The sequence below is a fragment of the Calidris pugnax genome, unplaced genomic scaffold (genome assembly GCF_001431845.1).
Source record: "Calidris pugnax isolate Ruff unplaced genomic scaffold, ASM143184v1 scaffold36, whole genome shotgun sequence".
Classification (NCBI taxonomy): domain Eukaryota; kingdom Metazoa; phylum Chordata; class Aves; order Charadriiformes; family Scolopacidae; genus Calidris; species Calidris pugnax.
The window spans coordinates 3,093,063-3,114,529 of record NW_015090825.1 but is presented as its reverse complement, the minus strand read 5'-3'; the positions used below and the strand labels follow the sequence as shown (position 1 = coordinate 3,114,529).

Here is a 21,467-nt window from a genome sequence, read left to right as displayed (position 1 = left end):
CAATTGCATTTCTCTTATATTAACCTGTCAAATGTCCTCTTTAAGCTGTGTAAACTGTCCTCACCCACAATTTCCTGGGGCAAGGAATCCCACTGCTGAACTGCACCTTCTTTTAAGACTTCCCTTCATTTCTTCTGATTTTGTGGTGTTTTCTGTACTGCATCCTTTTGCGCTCAGCCCCAGGAATCCTTGATGGTCTTTCCCTCCTTTGAAGCCTCTGACAGATGAATAGATAACTATTTGCTGCAAGCTCACAAGTGACTGAAAGATTTGGAGAACAGGGCCTCCTTTCTCTCTGTTTCCAGGCCCAACAGACACAATTCCCCAGCTAGAAGAATTCCCCAGCTAGAAGAATTCCCCAGCTAGAAGAAGCAGCTAAAACACAAAAGTTTTCGTAAACACCAATGCTACGGAAGAATGACATGAAAGGGTGACCATTGTCCAACTGACGATGGACCAAATAGAAGAGCTTTGTAACTAGCTGAAGAGAAACATTCAGAGATATGTTAAATCTGACATATGGGAAAACTTCACAAGAGAATACAGAGAAGAGGAGAGTCTCTGAAACTATGCAAACGATGCCCCCCTCCCCCCCCTCCCCCTTCAAGATGTTTCTACCCTGTTCGATAAAAATAAAAATAATTTTGATAAGTTACTGTCTTCTAAACCAACATTAATGCTAAACTTTAGGAACTGATTGGAACATTTTTCAAATTCCCCTTAAAAAAAAAAAAAAAGAATGCAGTTAGCCTGTGATAAAAAAAGAAACTATGTTAGGGAACATATTGTATTAAGAAAGTATTAGGGCAATTATTTTTAAAGATGTAGGCAAGAGACAAGCAAGAAGACACTTCAGACTTTTCAAGGAAATATGCTAAATAAGGGAAATCATGTTTCCCCATGAACTTTTCAGCCAAGCTTTAATTCAAAGTTGGTTACAAAGTGCATCCCTTGCAGAAACCAGAAAAAGTTTTAATATTTCTACTAGTGGGGTTTTTTTGTTTTAGTTTACACACTTCTAGTTGTTACAGTTGTCTACCCTATTTGTATATTAAAACTTAACCAGTGGCTGCGACTTACACATCTAGTAAACTTTTCTGCTCCAAATGCATGCTTTATTATCTCCTGGAGTAGATATAGCAAGTTTACTACATGGTTAGATGTGAAATGGTCCAGGAAGAGAGTAGAAGGAGTATTGAATTCTTAGGAGAATGAGATATTGGCACGAAGGATGCATTTAAATCATGTTATCAGTTACATGAGGTGTCTTTGGTTCCTCTGGCTGTAGCAGGGAGTTAATGACATGTTGGCAGGCACACCTAACTGGACAGATCAATACAGGTAATTTGTTTGCAGATAGTACAATGTTATCTCAGCACTGAAGTACACCAAAGACACGGTTTCCCTGCAGGAAAGCACTAACTTTGTTTTTGAAAAGGAGTGCCTGCAGAAACCCCCTCCGTGCCATCCTGTCTGGTTTCTCGGTGTCCGCAGAGGCTTGCAACTCCACGTGTTGGAAGGACAGAAAAAAGCTGTTTTTGCACAATGGCACCATGTGATGTGTGAATAACCTGAAGGATGCACTGAGGAGAGGGGCAGGGCTGAAAGCAAATAAAGGCAATACAGATTGCTGAGCTACAGAGCACTGTGTTTTCTACTCATCTAGAGCTTTTCTCTGTCTTTCTTTCATTACCTTTCATTTTTTTCCCCCTCAAACACTTCCCCATTGCTCCTACCAGTCCCCTCTTCCACAGGTCCAGTCCCTTCTCCCATTTTCCTAACCCCTCTCACCCAGAATCTGAGATTCCCTGTCCCTATTTTCTAGTCAGAGCTCCTTAAGTATAACGACGTGGCACATGAAATGCGCTACCGGAAGCCTTAACACAGAAGTTTATGATTTGTGGCAATAGGCTTATTTTATTTCTGTCATTTCTATCTGCCTTTGATATGGGAAAGGAAATAATCTTTGCGCGTAAAGTCTCATTGTAATGAGATACTGCTCCCGCAGTATCAAATAGTTAACTCAAGCCCAAGTCTCAAGTACCCATACAAGTACTTATGTGCTGTGTTTGGCAAACATCTTATGAGTATGCAATAACAGGAAGGAATATTTTGACATCAGTTAAAAAACACCAATTTTTCTATCTCCGTTTTCCATGTCCCTGCAAAGTGGTTGCTATCCTGCCATGAGAGGAAGACCAAATGATTGGAGAAGGTGCTAAGCATTGGAAAAACTCCTGACCAGGACATCACATCTTCTCACCGTGTCCCACCCCTGCCTCCATCTCGGATACACTTTAGTTTGCTTGTTTGAGGTGCTAAGTGCTGCTTTTTCATTGCAATGTGATATTTAACAGATGAATGAAGAGGTATTACCAAATGTCAAGGACCAGCAAGGTCAGGCTGCAGGGAGCTGAGGTCAAGACGAGCTGGGGTAGTGTCCTCACCAACAAGAGGTCAAAAACCATGGCACCAGTGCAAGGGGAGCTGAGAGGGTCTGCTGATGTTAACAAGGGTCAGACACGAGTCCCATGACTTCCAGACACGTCTACAATGATGGGGCAGCTCCATGGCACCAAGTCAGGAGCTCATATGATCTCACAGGATCAGAGAGGTGCATGGCCAGACAGTCCTTCCTGCAGTATAGCTGAAACAAGGACTAAGGCTGAGGCTCAAGATAAATTTGGCTCCCAAGCTAGAGGAGGAAACCCCCAGAAAGGCTTCTCACAGCTTTCTCCATGCTAGCTGCTTTTCCAGCAGCCTGACCCAGTGTCACCTGCCTATGTCACATCGGCCAAAACCCCGGGGATGGGAGAAGAGGTTGCAGAGCTTGGTGGTGCCCTCAGGGCCCTGATATCAAGGTGAAAATGGATCTAATGGATCATTGTTGATCTATATGTATATTATGTATATTATGTAAAAGCCTTTCAAGCTCTTTTCCTTTTCTTTTTTCATTTTTTTAATATATTTTGTATATTTTCCCTTTATGGGCACACCTGACTGCAAACTTCTAAACCAGCCAAAAATACAACGGTGGAATTACATTTCAAAGACGTACAGGTAAGCAATACCTGGAAGTTCATATATCCAATAGATGGAGATTATTCATACTTTTGCCATTATCTGGGTTCCGTACTTGTGCAGATTTCTTTCTGCTTTGCAAGAGCTTGTTAATTTTCTAACTGCCTCCTTATTGCTACAACTGTTTTCTCTGATCGAGCATCTGTAACGCTCTGAATGGAAACACGTCCAAGGAGCAGACACTCTGGGGATTACACACTCCTGTTAGATACAAATTTCAAAAATTTTATGGAGGAAAGTAAACTTGCCAGTGACAACTAAAGAAGCAACCCCCCTTCAACCTGTAACATATAGACTACCAGATATGCCCTACTGAAAAGTTAAATTAGCATTACGGAGAAATTTTAAGAGACCTTGACAAAAAATTACAAATGGCTGTGACCTGACATTGCAGACTCTATTTCCAGATATGTAGCAAGCTCTGGCTAACAGCAACATGATTTCCAAAAAGCACATTCATGTCAGGCTGAATTCCTCCTTTATGCACTGGCATTATTTCTGGGAATTACTTGAAAAAGCAGGCATTTCTCAGCTGATTAAGGTTGAAAGGTCTGATTAAACATCCCTTTTCGGTAGAACAGTAGTGCTCTATAATAGAAAATGGTGAATTATTAACATTGTCCAAAGATTTCTGATGAAATGAAAGAATCTTTTCAATTCTCAGAACACAAGGACACGCTGGGCATGAGCACACTGGTGTGGTGGGGCTACTTAATCAAAAATCGCCAGGAGCGATGGTACTGCAGCACCGAAGCTCTCATCATCGTATGAGAGGGCAGCATGTTAAGAATTTGAAAGCAGGGAAATCCTGGCGGACATTGTCACAGGGATCCACACACCATTCCTGAAACTTTTTGTTTTCTTAAAACGCACTTGGACAGTTTAAGAGTCACTTCTGGAGAGCGACGCTGAGGAAAGACCTAATATTGTTGAGTTCCCTGACTAAAGCAGGGATGCCATGCTATGTTTTAACTTCAAATTGACATCTCTTTTCAATGGTGCTGTCAGAAGAATGGTTAAAAACCGATACAGACAGAAATCCTAGCAGTGAGCCTGAAAAAGCTTTAGGGTTCCATTTTGCATCCAAATCAAGTTGGATTTGTTAAAAACTTTGACACCCATTGACAACTTCAATCCAGTGATCATAATGTGATATTTTAGATTTGCATGGAGAAAAAGAGGTTTATCGTCCACCATCTACACACTTTGGGGTTTCAGCCCGTGTTTAATTCCAGCATTCAGACCTTGTATTCTCACCAGCTTCTCGCATCATGAGCTAGAGTCTCTGACACTTTCATTATCTTCAGAGGCATTAAGCCATCATCACGTTATTCCTTTTGATTTGCTTCTGAAGCAAAAACTTTTGAGAGTTCAGCTAGACAGCAGACATTACAGAGTCATCCAATGGGGCATACATTAACAGTATATACAGATTAATACCCCATGGTACATATATCCAACTGTCCAAACCAGAAATTCAGTCCTATTACCACTTCATTCCCAAAATGAGTCAATATTTGAGTCTGAAATTAATTGGGAAAAATGCAAATTGTTGGAAATCTCCCAGCAGCCATGTAATGGAGAATCTCTTTCAAAGGAACCTCCATAGGGAAATGAATGCAATTAATGACCAAGGTAATAAACTGCCAAGAAATTTTAACTAGCTAGAGAAGCCTTATTTAAACCCTGAGTTTCCCCAGTGAGGTGAACAGGGAGTGTCATCTGTCCCTGAGATCTGCAGAAAGGTTTTTAAGTACAAAAATGAATGTTCTACATAAATATCTCTATATTTTCTGTTGCCTCTTTGTATATACCCTCCTAACTTATTAAATAGAGATTAATAACATTTTTAAAGGTCTCCTGTGAGACTTTGGTTATCCTATCATTTGAAGAAATCCAAATTATTATCGGCAAAGTTGCAAATTTGTTCTGCCTTTTCCAATGCTAAACAGTGTTCTGAATTGCTGCCTTTACTACCGTAGCGATAATTAAAATTAAGAAACTAGATCAGATACTCCTGGACCGTCACAGGTCCCAGAATTCCCTACAACACTTTGCTAATGAACAACGGCACCAGCCTGAAGCTCTTTATGAAAGCAGGTCACCCCTTGAAAGGGTCCCAATGGCAGAGCATATGTTACAATAAGACACTTTTTTATGGCTTGCAGACAGATTAATCCAAAAATACAAATATCAACTTCATCAGACTCACTATGGAGTTTGAGCTGGCAAAGGCCTTTTTCTCTAATGCCTGAGAGCGCCATAATAAAGAAAATAGGGCACTAAGTAAGTTATTGCCCTGGACTGTCCAGCAGTCAGGCAGCTGAAGGAACAGAGAGAGAACCAAGATTCAAACTGGTCTTTAGTAGAAAAACTTCTCCTGAAAAATCACATTGACTATATTTATTTGCTGAAATGTAACACATCGGGCTACAATGATTTTGGGTTTTAATGGCTGCAGAGATTGTGCCTGTACTGAGTGTATGAATTTACAGAAAACAGAGAAATAAGCCTGAGCCCAGAACAGAGAAATGGGTGTTTGGCTGCTCTGAAGGAACGGCACAGAAAGAGCAGCTTTCCACCCTAGAGAGCAATGAGACAAATTCAAAAACACTTGGAGCATGCAGCTAGATGCAATTGTTTAAGAACCACTGAGAGTGCTGAAGGAATTTCAGCCCTCCATTTCCCCCCCCCCCCCCTGCAATATTTCAAGCCACAACATTGCAAAACAGAATGGCAGTGCTGTTTCTCACAGCTGGAGTTGGGGAGAGACGTCTTTTGCCTCCCAGCTGGTGGTGGTGGGAAGGAGTCCTTGGGCAATGGCCCTTCCAGCACCTGTGGGAAATGGCTTGGAGGCCTGAGCACACCTCTAATCTTTTGCTACCTTCTTCATCTTGTGCTGCAGTAGCAACCAGAGCCCTCAGCTTAAATCCCAGCAGGTAGGATTATAGCATCCTGCAGGCTGGATGAAGCTGGGAAGTGAGAGGGGAGAGACCTGCCTGGTGTCATCAGCCCAGCTGCCACCCCACACTGCCATGCACCCCTGTATCCCCTTGCAGGCTGTGCAGGGGGTCTTTCCTTAGTTTCCTCACAGAATTCTGCATGTACTCCCAACACCAGGCCTGTCTCCTCCTTGACACCCCCCGTCCCCCCCCTTTCCCCCCCCCCCCCTTTCCTTGATTCACTCCTTTCCCTATTATGCACATCTCCTCTTATTTTATAACTGTAACACTCACTCTAATGTGCTATGTCTATGCTGTATTGTCTGGCCCTGTATTGTCTGCAGCTTTGACAAGCTTTAAAATTGCCTAATTGCGCAGTTCTATCTGTGATCCTGGGAAGCACGCAGCATCTGGGAACACGCGGAAAAAAACCCGGTACTTTCAATTTGTTGTTCTGATTTTGCAGAAAAAATAATGTGAAAGGCTTCTCCAAAGAGGCTAGAATGCGAGTTCTCTAAAGAGAATGTGATAAACCTTGTTTGTCATTTTAAAAAATTAGTGTATGCTTTTACACTGCTGTCACTGGGAGATGCTTTGCTTCTGCTGAATGTGATGGTGAACAGCGAGTAGCAGCATAAACAAGCAGGATGGCAAAGGCTGGCGCTGGAACAGAGAGGCAAGCACAGCTCTGATTTTGCAGGAGATCCTACACAAGGAGGGAGCTGCATTTGACAGTAACAAGGGAAAGAATATTTTGAAAAGCAAAAGAAAAAGGCAAGGAGAAGATGTTTGTGCCTGGAAGCGGTGGGATAAGTGCCAGGTAGAGACTAAAGACAATAGGACTGGAGTAAGAAAGAACTAAGAAGAGAAGCTGTTAGCTTGCAAACAGGGTCATGGGAGAGAGTTTTTGGGAAGACAATGCTCTGGAAACTGCGTGACTGAATGAAGGGAAGATTGAGAGCGCGATGGCCAGCACAGCACAGAATGTAACACACAAAGTCCTCCTATAAAAATAGATGGGTTAGGGGAACAGAAATAGAATTGATGGTTTGGATGAAAGATGAAGCCATGCCAAAGTGCACAGTTAAGGAATTCACATAAGATTTTGCCAACCCAACGGATTATAAATCTGAGATTGAAAAAACCTTTCTGCATATTTAAAAGTCACATATGTGGCAAGAAAAAGTTGTTTGTGAAATTAACCATGGATATTTATTTTAGAGCAGGAGTTCCTAAGTCCTCTGCTCAGTAAAGCCTCTCAACCATCTGAATTCTTTGTGGCTCACTATCTGAATTTAAAACATACTTTATTTGACAAGGACATTAGTTCCTAGGTCACTTACCTTTGACTCACAGACCAGGAGTTCAAGAATCAAACAATTTTTAGAGACTCCATTGGGCCCAAGACTGAAGGAAGGGGTAGCAGCAGGAGCTGGGCAGTAAGTTTGGGATAAGAAGAGGTGACTGCATCCTGTCGGAGGGAAGTAGGGAGATCTGGGACTAGAAACGTGCGGAAGAGGAGATGAAGGTAGGATAGTGCACTGATTTGATTTGAGAGACTGAGTTGGTAGGCCTAAAATACATAAAAAGGACAAGGAATAAGGGATGGGGAAAGCTGGGTCTAGATCAGAGACAGGCAGGAACAGCTCAGAATAAGGAGTGTTTGTCTCCATAGACTATAGTGGTCTGAATCTCAATATTGATGCCAACAGCCAAGAAATCGGATTGAAAACTTCCATATTCGGTAATGAAACATGCTGAGTCAGTAACATTATCTTTGATTATTCTCTTGATCACATTCCTTCAGTATTTTCATTTGGATAAAATGAAAATTTCATTCACTGAAGTCAACTGTACCAAAGCAGGTTTTAAGCAAGTACTCACAGCAAATCCAAGACAGTTTTCCAAATTTCCCCCCTTAAAAATCTCAGAGCATTTTGAAGCATGTGTTAGTGTTGTACTGAGAATGGTATGCTCACACAATGCTGGGAATGACAGCACTAAGAGGGCACTGGCTGGCAGGCAGATTTGCACTTGGTATATCTCTTGCATGAGTTGAGGGTCTGGCTTGTGCTTTGCCTCTGTTTTCTCCTTTCCAGATCTGTGTTTTTATTGAAGTTCCCTTTAGAGTGCTTACAAAAAGCTACAAATTGGGACAACGAAGAAGAGACTACTGCAGACAAATCATACCTTATGTACTACAGAAAAGATTCATTAGGGTCTGGCGCTGCGAATTAAGAAATCTAGTGTTGCCCTGCAGTACGGTTAGAAAATAAGGAGTATGTACAAAAGTAACTGCTATTAGATGTCTAAATTACTCCAGATCAAATGGGTGTGAAAGGCTGGACCACTACTAACTTTTATTTACCTTAGCATCCCTATGCTCCTACTGAATTTCTGACTGGTGTACAGGACACATGACACCGATGAGCACAAAAGCAGCAGCAGTGTTACTGTAGCTGCAATTGTCTATGGCTACCAGCCAGGTAAATTCTGCAGGGACTGGTAATCGCTTTTATTAGAATAAATGGCATATTTGAGGAGAAAAAAGTCTAGACAAAATCATAGGTACTGCTTAGTTTTTTTTTTATATATGTCTCTCACGAATATAAAACTGTGATTTTCAGATAAGACATTATGAACTGGGGATAAACAAGTTGGAACTTTTCCTTTCTTGATGCATTTTGAAGGTGTTCACCAAAATGAATTACATACATAAGAAAGACGTGAATTCTGGATAGGAAAACAAAACTCAGTTCACTAAAGGATAAACACATGCACAAGGATGAATTAATCTTTACACCATTTCTAGAAGTACAAATGGCTGGAGCTACAATCCAAGAACTAATGCTGTTATTTAATCAGGACCAATGTGAAGACCTCTGTCACGTAAGTCATAAATCCATGGAGGCATCAATTTCCTAGATATGATGGAAACTCTACCAGAACATCCTGGCTAGACAACACATGGCCATTTGTTCTGATTGAATTTAAAATTTTCCTTGTTTGTGTGTTCATAAATCAAACTGAAAAGCTAGACTATTAGTTAAGAACATAACTGCTCATATGAGGAGCCTATGCTACTTCTGGCAGGACAAAAACATAGTGAAATGCTGTGTGGATTAAATTAATCAGATTATGCTAAAAAAAAAAATCCCAACCCATCTGGGAAGACAAATGCATGGGTTAAATCTCACTGAGGGAGAAACATGGCTTCATGTAAGAAAATTTATTAGCCAAATCCATAACAAGACCAAGAATTCAGGTTGATGTTCAACAGTGCAGCTGCAAAGCTATGCTGGCTATTCAATATGTATGCCAGAAGAGTTCTAGTTCCAAATAAATCAACATAATATAGGCTTTGCCTGCAAAAGAAAGTGGCAGTGGTTTCACTGGGATTGTTTCCTTAAATCAGTTTCATTAAACATGAAGCAAATCCACATGTGGACACAGTTAAATTGATTTGCAACTGGCTTATGTTGATTTAGCTTAATTCGAAGGATGGAATTTTATATGGCAGCTATACATTGTTTCAAGTGCCTCTACACAAGACTACAATGGTTCAATTTAAATAGACGTAAAACAAGACTTCAGTTAAGCCACTTTTGCAACACTTGAAATAGCTGGTTAGGTCTTACTAAGTAAACACACACGGAGGTAGGTGAGAGCCACTTTTCAAAGAGCAGGAGTTTCAAATCAATCCGATTTAAATTTTATGGAACAGACAAGAGGTTGTCTATTTGTACAAAGCTACCAAGGATCAACTAAGATGCTGACTTGAAAATATTTTTTTTGACCTACGATCATTGTATTATAAAACTGGCCTTACTTTTAAATGGATTCAAAACCTTCCATCAATCCTTTCTTTGTCTTTGCTTACTTATACTTTACATATATGTTCAACATCCTCCCATTGCCACAATGACTTTTTGTTCATACTTATGGAAAACTCATATCCAGGATTGCAGCAGCACTGATCATCTTAGCCTACTAAGGACACTTAAAATCCACCAGGTTTGATCATCAGAATGCTTTCCTACAGTGCACAGAAGAAAAAAATTAGAGAGTTTGATAAAATACTGAGTACCTTTTCTCCTCAGTATGTTCAAGTCATGCTCCAGAGTCAAGTTTTTTGCCGCATTCCCAGTGGAGGATCTAGGCCATGACGCAGGGAACAGATCACTGATTCTCATCTGCTTCTAATTCTGCAGTCAGGTTGCAAATCCTCATTTTATTTCATACCTGAAAGTAAGGGGAAGAAAATACCAAAGAGAAAAGGTGAATTCTACAATATCCTTTTTGATAAGCTGGGGTTTTGTTACTTTTTTTTTTTACACAAAGTTTTTTTGCAATGTCTTTGACGGATGCAAAAAGAAAAAAAGTGAACAAAGCTTGTTTGGGTGTTATTGTTAGGGTGTTAGGGTGAGCTACAGTGACTGTTCATTGGAATGAGACCATTGAAATGGTCTCATCGGCACCAGCTGGTAATTATTCAATGCTTTTGAAAGCAAGGCCATTTATTCCAGGGTCTAAAAAGGCACTTGGGAACCTAACTTCATGTATGCATTTCTCAGTGCCTTGCCTGCCAGTCTCTAAGATGCACAATCCCTGAGCAGAGACCCAAAATAAGCTCAACCATTTACCCTTCTATAGGGGTAAAACCACTTCCAATGGTTCCAGTGGGACCAAGATTTCACCTTGTATGTTCTCTTTGCTTGCTCTAACGTTCAGAATGCCATCAGTGGTTAATCAATACAAAGTGGATGCGTTTATTTGGTGAAAGCAGAAGAGTGGTGATAGTGATTACTCCGTTTATTAGCTTTAATAATAGAATTTTTTTGTCATTTCCCTACCATAACCAATGAAGAAAACACCACCAATCTGCAATTATTTTATGGTTGAAAATACTCTTCATTTTGATGGTGTTCTTCGCGGACCAATTTGTGACATTAGACAGGGACTTTATCTGGGGAATCAGTTCTTGGAAAATAATCAACTGGATTCCTTTCACTGGGAATTTTTATATGTCATATAACCTCCTTTTTCTTTCTTTCTTTTTTTTTTTTTTTTTACAATAATGTGTATGACAGAAGGCAAAATATTTTTATTAGCCTTAGAGATAAGTCATCTTTCATACTCATGATTAAATGATACGTGGAAGGGGACTGATCTCCAAGGCAAAGAAATTTCCACTTAGAAAAGTGCAATTTTAACACGATGTTCTCATGAATCCCCTTCCAGCACGTTTCTGGAAAAGGCTCCTTATGTCATTACCAGTCCCCCAAGCTAACCACTTCTGCACTAAAGAGGCGGATGCAGAACAGCTTTTAGCTGCCAGACAAGGCACAGTGCTATTGATGCTCCTGCATGAATCTCGGATGACCCCAGGGCTACTCCCAACTCCACATCCAAACACAAAAAGAACAATATATTTACTGTCTGCTCAGAAGAAAAGAAGTCTGCAATTACTATGTGAACAGTAACAAGATGCATGGAGTCTGCCTATAAAGATAAGAAATTAAAGAAGGGCTAGCTGAGAAGCATTATACTAAACTTTAAAAAGCATGCAGAGGAAAAAAAGAGCAAGAATAGCAATGCTAAAGGAGCAGAGTATGCTGGATTTCTGTCAGTGTCCTATGGTGTCTAGTGGTGTAAATAAGAAAAACAACAATAGAAGAAAAATCAAGCATAAATCCTGATTCCACTAAAGTCAATGGCAAAATTGCCATTAACCTGAACCAGACCAGAATTACTTCCACAGCAGTCTTCTCTACTTGTCACTGTACTGTAATCATCATTAAAATGTGACTAATCCTGGATATATTTTGCTCTTACCCTTCTTACTTTCATTCTGATTTCCGTAAATGTGATTCCAGTTCTTGCAGCAGCACATGTACTTGACCTGACTCAAACCAAGGGAGTACAGATTTGCTTGAAAATCAAAAGACGCAAAAAAAAAAATCTAACTAAATATTATAGAACGTTATTCAGACTTTAGCTGAATAGTTTCAAGATATGGCTGAATATAAACACAATAAAATAAAATGAAAAAAAAAGGCAAGTTTAGAGTAGCCATTTCTACCTGTGGCCTGTAAACTGCTATTGCGCCATAAACTATTCCTAAAAACTGCAAAAAGCCAGTGAGGAAAAGCATTTATACTGCCAATAAACATAAATTCACTCTGTGGATGCGTGCACTTCCCATGGAAGTTTTTAAGAATCCAAAAATTCAAAGAAGTTAAAAAATCAAGTATGTTGTAACAGTGATATTGTTAAACTTGCTAACAAGGTGTCACAAGTGGACTTAGAAAATGAGGTTTATCAATATTTATGCAAAAATACACAAAAAACTGAGTAGCAAACCACTTTAACGAGGGGTCAGAATTTGGAGGCAAAGCTGTTCGTTCAAGGTACCTGCCTCAGGCTGGAATCCGTGCATATTTGACAGACAGGGAACCTATACGACAATGAATTCTTTGTGGTCATTAAGAATTTAGGCTGGTTCCCTAAGGAAAACAAATTATTTTACCTCATAGTTCTTGTGTGCTTGTTTATCTCATTTTTCCACCAGCAGCTTCTGAGCAGTCCAAGTTCAGCCGAACTTGCCCAATAACTGAGTTCCTACAAGTTTTGTAAGCGTAGTCAGGTAAAAAGAGCAAACCAGTATGAGCACCTTGGCCCGGGGGAGAAGCTGCTGTTTTGAGTTTTATTTTGCCTTACACCAAGGAACCCACACAGAAAGCAAACCCGCTAAGTGCTATTGTCTTCAGTCAGACCTCAAAATCACCGCAGGACTCTAAACCATTAAAATGCAGGTTTTTTTACCTCTGGCAGTACCAGAATGATTTGTTGTGAGAGCAGATAAACAACGGAAGTATCACTGACTAGGAGTTTTGCTACTGTCTCAAGGGTATTCAGGACTTTAACCTTCCATACAGAGGGCAAAATCCACAGTGCTCATGGACTAGTGTTATGCCTCCATTAAGATCAGATGATGTACCCCAGAATTCTTGATCCGTAATCAGGCTGGGGTGACAAAGTCCTGCATTTGTAATGATTTCAGTACTTGTTGATTTACCCAAAGGTTGCAAGTTCCCCGATAGCCTTGTTTTTGATTAAGATGTCAGGCTGAAAAATATGTGGGAATTTATTGGAAAATCTCAAACTCAATTCTGTAAAGCATACTTACTGCAGTTAATGGATAGATGTTTATCTTGTTTCAGACTTACATGATGTCAATACTTATGTTCACGTATTAAAATAATACTTCAAAATCTTAAAAGCCAATGAGCTCATCTAAAGTAGGAATGACAGACTGAAACATCTAAAATGGATGGATATTAACTGAATAAATTGGTTTTAGTGTACAGACAAACTGTATACTCGGAATAATTTTTAAGCAACTGGACCTAAATCACAAAATAGTTAATTTTCATTAGGTGAGCCTAATTAGACTGCAGGATCTGAGGAAGAGAGCTAAGTTTTCACAGCAGTTCTCAGTTGCACTCTGCAGGGTAGGTGCTGGACCACAGGCAGTGGAAGTGGCTGGTGGATGAGCTGATACCAGGGCCCAGCAATGTTGCTTAGCAACTTCCCAGGGCTGACTCCAGCAATTAACTCTTTTGTGTGTTGGGTGTGCACCACTGCTTTGTTCAGAATGGGAAAAGACAGAGCAAATAGCCCTCCAGAAGACAGTCCAGGAAAGCTGCGTGTGCCTACCTGCTGCAGGACTTGAGCCAAAGAGCAGCTGTGAAAGAAGCCCTTGTGCACTAGCTGTTTCTTGACTAGCTCCTTTTCTGGATGCCCTTGTTCTTTCCATGTAAACATAATATACTTTTTTGAAAAAGATTAATCACTATCATCATGTTCACACCTGTTACAGAGCATGAGCATCTGCATAGGGCATTGCTTCAAAAATGGCCTTTTCATTTTACATTCATGCTTGAATCTGAAATTACTTTCAAGTGCAAAACACCCTCGTTTAACCTGTGCTATAGACCCCATCCAGAAAACCATTTCATTTTGCAGACTACATATTATTTTTGCTGTTCATTTGAAGAGCAGTTCCTCATGGCTCCTTAACCATACTTAAGTTGTGCCTCAGCCTGAGACAAAGTGTCCCAAGATACTGAGTATGAATGAAGAAAATGATGACTCAATGTTCTCATCTTCAAGATGATTAGTGGGTTGCTCCAGAGCTGGGCATTAATTATAGTCCTCTCTCCTGGTTCCCTTCTCTCACTTCTCAGGGAAAACAACCTGTGTCCCAGTCTGTGCCCAGCTTATTCTTTCTGGTCTCTTCAGCTCTGCAGGGAGCTCGGGCCCTGCTCTTCTGTGAAGGGGAGGGCAGCTGCCCCCAGAGAGGGAATAAAAAAGCTCAAAGTACCTTTTATTTCCTTAGGGGGTGGCAAAAGACATGTCACAGGGAACCCTTCTCTGGAAGCCCTGAAGAGTAGTGCTCCCCTCTGGTGGGTCTGACAGCAGCCAGCACATTTGCATCATTCTTACTGAGCACCCGTAAGAGCTTGAGCCACACGTTTATTTTGCCCTGGAACATGGAGGTGGAAGCAACACTTGAAGCGTTTGGGTACGTCTGATTCATTTTTCTTAAGCTTTTGTGCAAACACATACAGCTGAATTATTTATGAATTGCTACCTCTTCCCCTACGATGACAAAACAACTTGTTAAAAAGGCCCCAAAACAGTGGCAAATCTTTTATAAGCAAGAAAAAAACATTTCCTCTGTGCTTGCATTACAGTTCCTTAAGAACACTGAAAGCCAAAATTTTGCATTATAGTGCAGTGAAGGAAAACTTGGAAGTAAATTTATATTTTTTGCAGTTTAAAAATGTCTCTGAAGGAGAAGTTTCCTTCTTTCAGTAATTAAGAGAAGCTACAGTTCTCTTTCAACTAGGATGCAATGGTTTTAATATACTTTACATATGAACTGTGGAAAAAAATTGATAATACATCTCAAAAAACCAACCAGCTTGTTTTGTAACGGTCAAAAATAGCAACAGTCTTTTCCGCAATTCAAAATTCAATCATTTAAAACATTATAGAGCTCTCGTTTTCAGACTTTCCAATCAGCTCTTGCAACACAAACGATGCCTTATTATTGCAACTGCTACTTTTGTCTATTCAGTCAAGTCATTCGAAAAACGATTTCATGGTGGGAAAACTGCCCTAATGACAATGAATATCATTTTGAAAATGATTTCATTGCATGAAGGATTTCACATGATTTACATGAACTGACTTTTAACATGCCAGTGATTTATGATCTACCAACCAAAGAAAATAACTAGCAAATGAAAATGCCCTATGAAGAGCGTGAATTTGCATAGAGAATTTACATTTAATCAGTAGCTGAATACGCATAACCACAGCCCTTTTCATGGGCTGAGCTCTGCCCAGGTATGTCAACTATCAGTCGTAGTGACCACGACAGACGTGCCATATCCATGCCAGCTATCTAGAGGTACATGGCTCTCTCTCAGTCCACTGCCACTGCCCTGCAACAGTCCAAAGCATCATTACCCAGCTGTTCAGGGCACGGACCCTACGATTTGAACCAACCAGGGGACCAGAAGCCGTTTTACTTCGGGATTAGGCAAGTACAGCAGCATCACTACTCTCTTTATGGTCACCAATAGGCAGAGAGAGAGAGAAATACAGAGGAAAAAATACAACTAAACTACGGTTGATTGGATTATTAAACACCAGAAAAGAGCAATTTGACAGAGCAGCTGTGAGAGGTAATGTATAAGCTGGAAACATCCTTCCTGCCTGGAGCTTTCCATTACCAGTACCAGGCTGGCAGGATTCCCACAACCTCCCAACTTCCTTGCTTCTGTACTTTTTATTCAATTGATAAATATCTTTGGGGTTTTTTCACCATCTTTGACAGTGAGATTTTATCATCTATCAGAAATAAATAGACCAAAAAATCTTATGATCTCTGTTATTTAGAGTTTAAGCTATTGAGGAAGAATGAGTGGGTACAGCAGAGTGCCAAGAAGCTTGTGCCTCTGTGTCTGTGGTAGCATCAAAGACAGAAATTCCCATAAGCTTTGGGCTGCAGATATCTGACCCAAGCTATGTTGAACAAAACTGATTCTGAAATAAGTTTTTCAGCTATTATTAATGTTCTGGTTTTCTAAAATATTAATTCAAACAGATATGAAAACCTGTGTCATTGCCACATATCCATCTTCCCACCCACACACTGTCTATCTAGTATTATGTTATCTGCCTGAAAATTGAGTTAGTTCCCAGGTTGAATGAAGTTCATAAAGCTTTCAGCAAAACCAGGCTGAACTTTATGAGCATGAAGCCACTTTACAGCTTGGGAAAAGTATCAGGGTAAGCTTCCTGGAATTGCATGGTTTCATTGGAAATCATGCAAAATTTTGTAGGCTTAGGTGTATCTTGCTTTGAATTTATGAATTTTCTTAACTTTTGAATTAAATCTAAGGTGGGAACCTGCCTGAATTCAGTAGGAGAGCAACGTATCCAATAAGATACTCCTCAGTCCAATGAATACTGCTTTGCACTTGAGATCTGACTATGTTTACAGAGAAAGCTGTATTAGCAACCACTGGAATTTTAAACAATCTTGTCCCATTTACAGAAACCTTCCAATAGCATGGAATCTGGTATCTTCCTTCCTTCGAAGCACAAGCATTGCCTTTTACTGTACTGTTCTTTGTAGAACTACTTAGAGCGCAGCACCGCATTTTGTATGATCAGATCAGCTAGGCCACACTGACCACAAGCCCCGTACTGTAAATTGGGGTTCTCCTTCAGCTCAGGTTGACAGAAGTCTGCTAGGAAAAGGCAGCATGCAACTGCTTTGGGGATATGGGGATAGAGCTGCACAGAGGCTTTGTCCCCCTGGACTTGTGCCCGAGGATGCACGTGGCACCAAGTGGTCCTCAGGGAGGAAGGAAAGGTGCTGCAATGTTCTTTGGCCCCTCAATTTATAACCAAGTTCTATCCTAGCTGTCATGGCTGGCACTGTGAGAGTCATTTTAATGACACTGTGGAACTGAAGGAAGATTCAGGGAACAACAAGCCAGTCAGCCTCACCTCAATCCCTGGGAAGGTGGTGGAGCAAATCCTCCTGGAAGCCATTTCAAGACAAGGACAGAACAAGAAGATGCTTAGGAGCAGTCAGCATGGGTTCATGAAGGGGAAATCATGAGACAATGGGCATAAATTGAAACAGAAGAAATCCTCTTTAAACCAAAGAAAAAAATATTTTACTGTGAGGGTGACTGAGCACTGCCACAGGTTTCCAGAAAGGTTTTTGAGTCTTCACCCTTGAAGATACTAAAAACTCACAGGACGTAGTCCTGAGAAACCTGCTCTATCTGTCCTTTCTTGAGCAGAGCAGCTGGACCAGATGATCTCCAGGGGTGCCTTCTAACCCCAGCCACTCTGTGAATTGCTATAAGGTGGTTTGTTTTGGGATCAAATAACTGAAGCCTATTGCTGTCATCACTAAGCTATATCGGATCTAATTTCAACACATTTGTTACAAACATAGTGCAGAACCAGTTAACTGCAGGGCATCAACACTGGCTACCTCCTTCCTTAAAAGAATGGTCTGTGCTTGTAAGAAGTAACTTTTCTAGAAGTATTTCTGGAGGAGGAGAAGGTGCATATCTGTTACTGAGTTTGCCTCCAGGTAAATGACTGATAGGTGGAACACAGGAACCCTTTTGTATGTTGGCACCAACAGCTCTGGAAGTGTGCCACAGCGGTCAACTGCACCTTGTACAGCTTTTTATCGCAACGCAGCTTGCAGTTTCAAACTGTTGATTTCAATAAAAAACACCCCAGACATCTTTAAGAGTGCTTTTCACCTCTGCTAATCAGATTAGGAAGCATGTAATTAAGTATCAGCTCTTACTAAGACAGAAGATTGAAGACCCCTTCTCAAGCATTGATAGGATGAGGAGCTGGAAAACTGTTTATTTTAATGTATTCGGTGGAAGTGAGTAAAAGGATGAGGTTGAGGGATTGTACAATATCACACAGAATGATAGGAAAGAAACTCAGGCACATGCCATTAAAATCAAAGAAAGGATCACGCTAAGGAAAACAGCCAACTCTTTTTCTAAGCCTCTCAAATAGCAAAAATACTCAGGACTGCATTTAGGATGCACCCAAAAGACTTATTCTCGCAGCAAATGATGTCCTTTGGGTAAGAACCCCAGCATATTGGCAAGACAAAGAAAAGCTCATACTGTCTGTACTAGTGTGTGATGCTACTCTCCTATGAATGAGAGGGTTTGGTCTGCACAGCTATCAATTTGGCAGACTCCTCACACAGCAAGCGCTGCCGCTGCGCTGGCTGTGAAAGAGGATCTTTTCTATTACTTTCAATAGCTACCAGGCCCAATTCTTGCAAAATAAACCCAGGAATCAATACAGTCTCTGAAGCAGCTTTCACCTCTGACTTCATCTTGCTCGGTGTCAGGGGCTCTAGAACTACGGCAGAGAAACCATTTCAAAGTGCTGTGCCTGTACCATGTTGCAGCTGTGGCAGCTGGAATTGAATCCCGATTAATTTAACAGCAAAGTGAAAAGCATTAAGAGCTCAGGCAGCTTGGTGAGGCTGAGCAGCCCCGCAAGAGATGTCCCAGAAAGAGCAAGATGTATTGCGAATCAGGGTTGGGATAGGTCCCAACTCTATGCTGTCCCCAAGCACAGAGCTTTGGATGAAGAAGTTCAGCCAGAGCTTTCCTTTCCTCCCTCTGTACAGCTCTGCCCCTGCTGCCGACGGTACCTGTCACTGTTGGGAATGAAAAAATCTGGTCAAAGAAAGCCTGAGCAGTATTACTCATGACCAGCGACACAAAATGGAGGCAACAGGGGAAAGTAGAAAATGAACAACGAGTCTTAATGAATTTCCTCTGAGCAGCTTTCATCTCACACATCACACATTAATGCAGTGTTTAAAATTTTATTTCTTTAAGTCAGTAATAGAAAAATTAAATTATGCATTACTAATAAAGTAACTTAGAGTCTAAAGACTTTCAGTAAGGTGAACAGAGTTTTCAGAGGGTCTATTGCAGAAGCTGACATGGTGGTGCCTACCCACAGCAGAATGTGTTTGGGACCCTTTCTGGACACTGTCAGGTGCAAAGGATTTCCTAATGGGATGGCAACTGTCAGAGCTGGTGAAAGAATAAAACCAGGGATAAAGTTGGCTTCGCTGTTCAGGAGTGGTTAGTGATCACACCTCAGTCACAGTGCGTGGTGTGCATATATGTGGCTCATATAGAATCATAGAATCATAGGGAAGAGACCCTTGGGATCATCGAGTCCAACCATCTCCCCTACTCTACATAGTCCTCCCCTACACCATATCCCTCAGTACCGCGTCTAAACATCCCTTAAACACATCCAGGGATGGTGACTCAACCACCTCCCTGGGCAGCCTATTCCAATGCCCGACCACTCTTTCAGTGAAAAATTCCTTCCTAATGTTTAGTCTAAACCTACCCTGTTGGAGCTTGAAGCCGTTCCCTCTTGTTCTGTCATTAATTACCTGTGAGAAGAGACCAGCACCAACCTCTCTACAGGTTGTAGAGAGGTTGTAGTACCATTATATAGTACCATTTAGGTGAAAGGGAGTTCTGTGGGATTCACCGATTTAAAGACAATTAGACCTCATAAAAACTAATTGTCACACAAAGCGCCTTGCTCCACAGCGAAGACATGGAAAACAGAATATCAAGCCCCCTCTTTCAGGAAGACTGTTAGTAGCTAGAAGAAGCTCCACAAGCTGCTATGTCAATGTTACGGGTATGCTTGACCTTAACCATGATATATGATACACATGAGTTTAAGCCAATCCCCATTTTTAGAGACCTCAAGTCCACAAAAATGGTAAAAAATACTCAAAAAACCAAAGCATGTTTCACAAAGCTCTGTAGTGAGAAATTGTGGGGCTTGGGAGACCCGATCTGCTGCCCAGCCTTGCCACTAGCTTGTAAATACCTTCAGCGCCCACCTCGCTCATCCCCATCCCAACCTCTCCCCTCTGGGGCACGGGCAAAGCCAAGTTCCTCTGCTTTGCAATGACCTGCAGGATCTTCCCACCAAGGGGCTTGTGCTGCTCTAACAGTCAAGCTTCTGCTTTAAGAATCATTACTTCTACTCCCGTTTAAATGGGTCGATCACCTGTTTGCATGTATTGCATCTGCTTTCACTACAAAGTAATACACCAAGTACATTCCCCTCTATAGCACAGCTACCTGGACATTCAGATGTTTGTTCAATTATTACTATTTTCTATAAGCTAAAGGAAGAAGTATTGACAAATACTGAAAGGATCCATACTAAGGTTTGTATCAGTATAACCCTGCACATGTAACTATTATAGCCATAGAGAGCTTTAATAGTTACACCAGCACAAAAACTGTTAAGTGTAAGCCTGTGGTCATATAATACAAATTATTGTATTATATGTGGTCATATAATACAAAAAAATTGAATTTATGGTCTGCACATCAGCTGGGTACGATGACAATTCATAGCCTTTTACATATGCTAACTAATATGAGTGCTTAGTTTCTTTAAGGTAATTTTACTTCTCGGTTCAGATGGATTAAAAAGAGTGTGAACACAGTTGCAAGCAGAAATTTGCAAAGCTGTGGTAATTTAATAATTGCAAGTCATAAAGCAATATTCCCCTTTTCTTATCCTGTCAGAGCTGGGGTGAAGTGACATTAGTGCAAAAGAAAGAAGATTGCTTTTACAGACTTCCTGGGGTAGGGACAGGGCCTTTCAGTGGGGCGTACCAAGTCACACAAAATCAAGCCTCCTCCCTTACTGCAGTAATAAATAATTACTGAACCAAAACAGATAAGGGCAATTACCAATGGTCTTGAGAAAGATTATTTTAATATGGAACAGAGCAGTGTTAAAGCCATTAAATTGTTGTAAAAACCCCCAAAACTCAGCAGGATTTTAACATCTGCAGGTAGGCAAATCTATCAACACTACTGCTGTGTTTTCAGTCAGGCACAGCTTTACAGCGTGGTCCTAATCTGTTCCACGGTGCTGCTTTTTCTACCGTGCTTTGCTACTCCTTCTTCCCATAGAACTATATGTGCTTCAGCAGTGGGAGGAAGCCATCCCTGCCTACCGTAGTGATGGTTTATGCAGCCCTTTGGTTTGCCGTCGTGAAAAGTCCCTTCACACCCTGCCAGACACACGCAGGGGAAGTCTGCCTCAAAATTCAGGAATGTTTCCTCTCAAGCAGGAATGGAGGCGAAGAATGGAAGTGTGTGACAGAGGTCTGGGAGGAAGGGAAGCTTCTCTACAAATTGTGACGTGAGAAATATAAAAATAATTTCCAAGTGGCAAACCCAGCAGCCAATTCACAACTCTTACCGTGGTATCGACGGTCTGCAAAAAAAAAGGCAT

General features: G+C 41.0%; 1 protein-coding gene across 1 annotated transcript in view; it reads right to left on the bottom strand.

The window, feature by feature from the left end:
* The window catches only part of KIAA1644 (KIAA1644 ortholog), a 195,387-nt gene that overhangs the window by 104,980 nt on the left and 68,940 nt on the right, over positions 1-21,467 (bottom strand). The window contains exon 2 of the mRNA XM_014940049.1: positions 10,111-10,265. The gene's annotated coding sequence lies outside the window, so the exon portion shown is untranslated. The remainder of the gene's footprint in view (positions 1-10,110; positions 10,266-21,467) is intronic.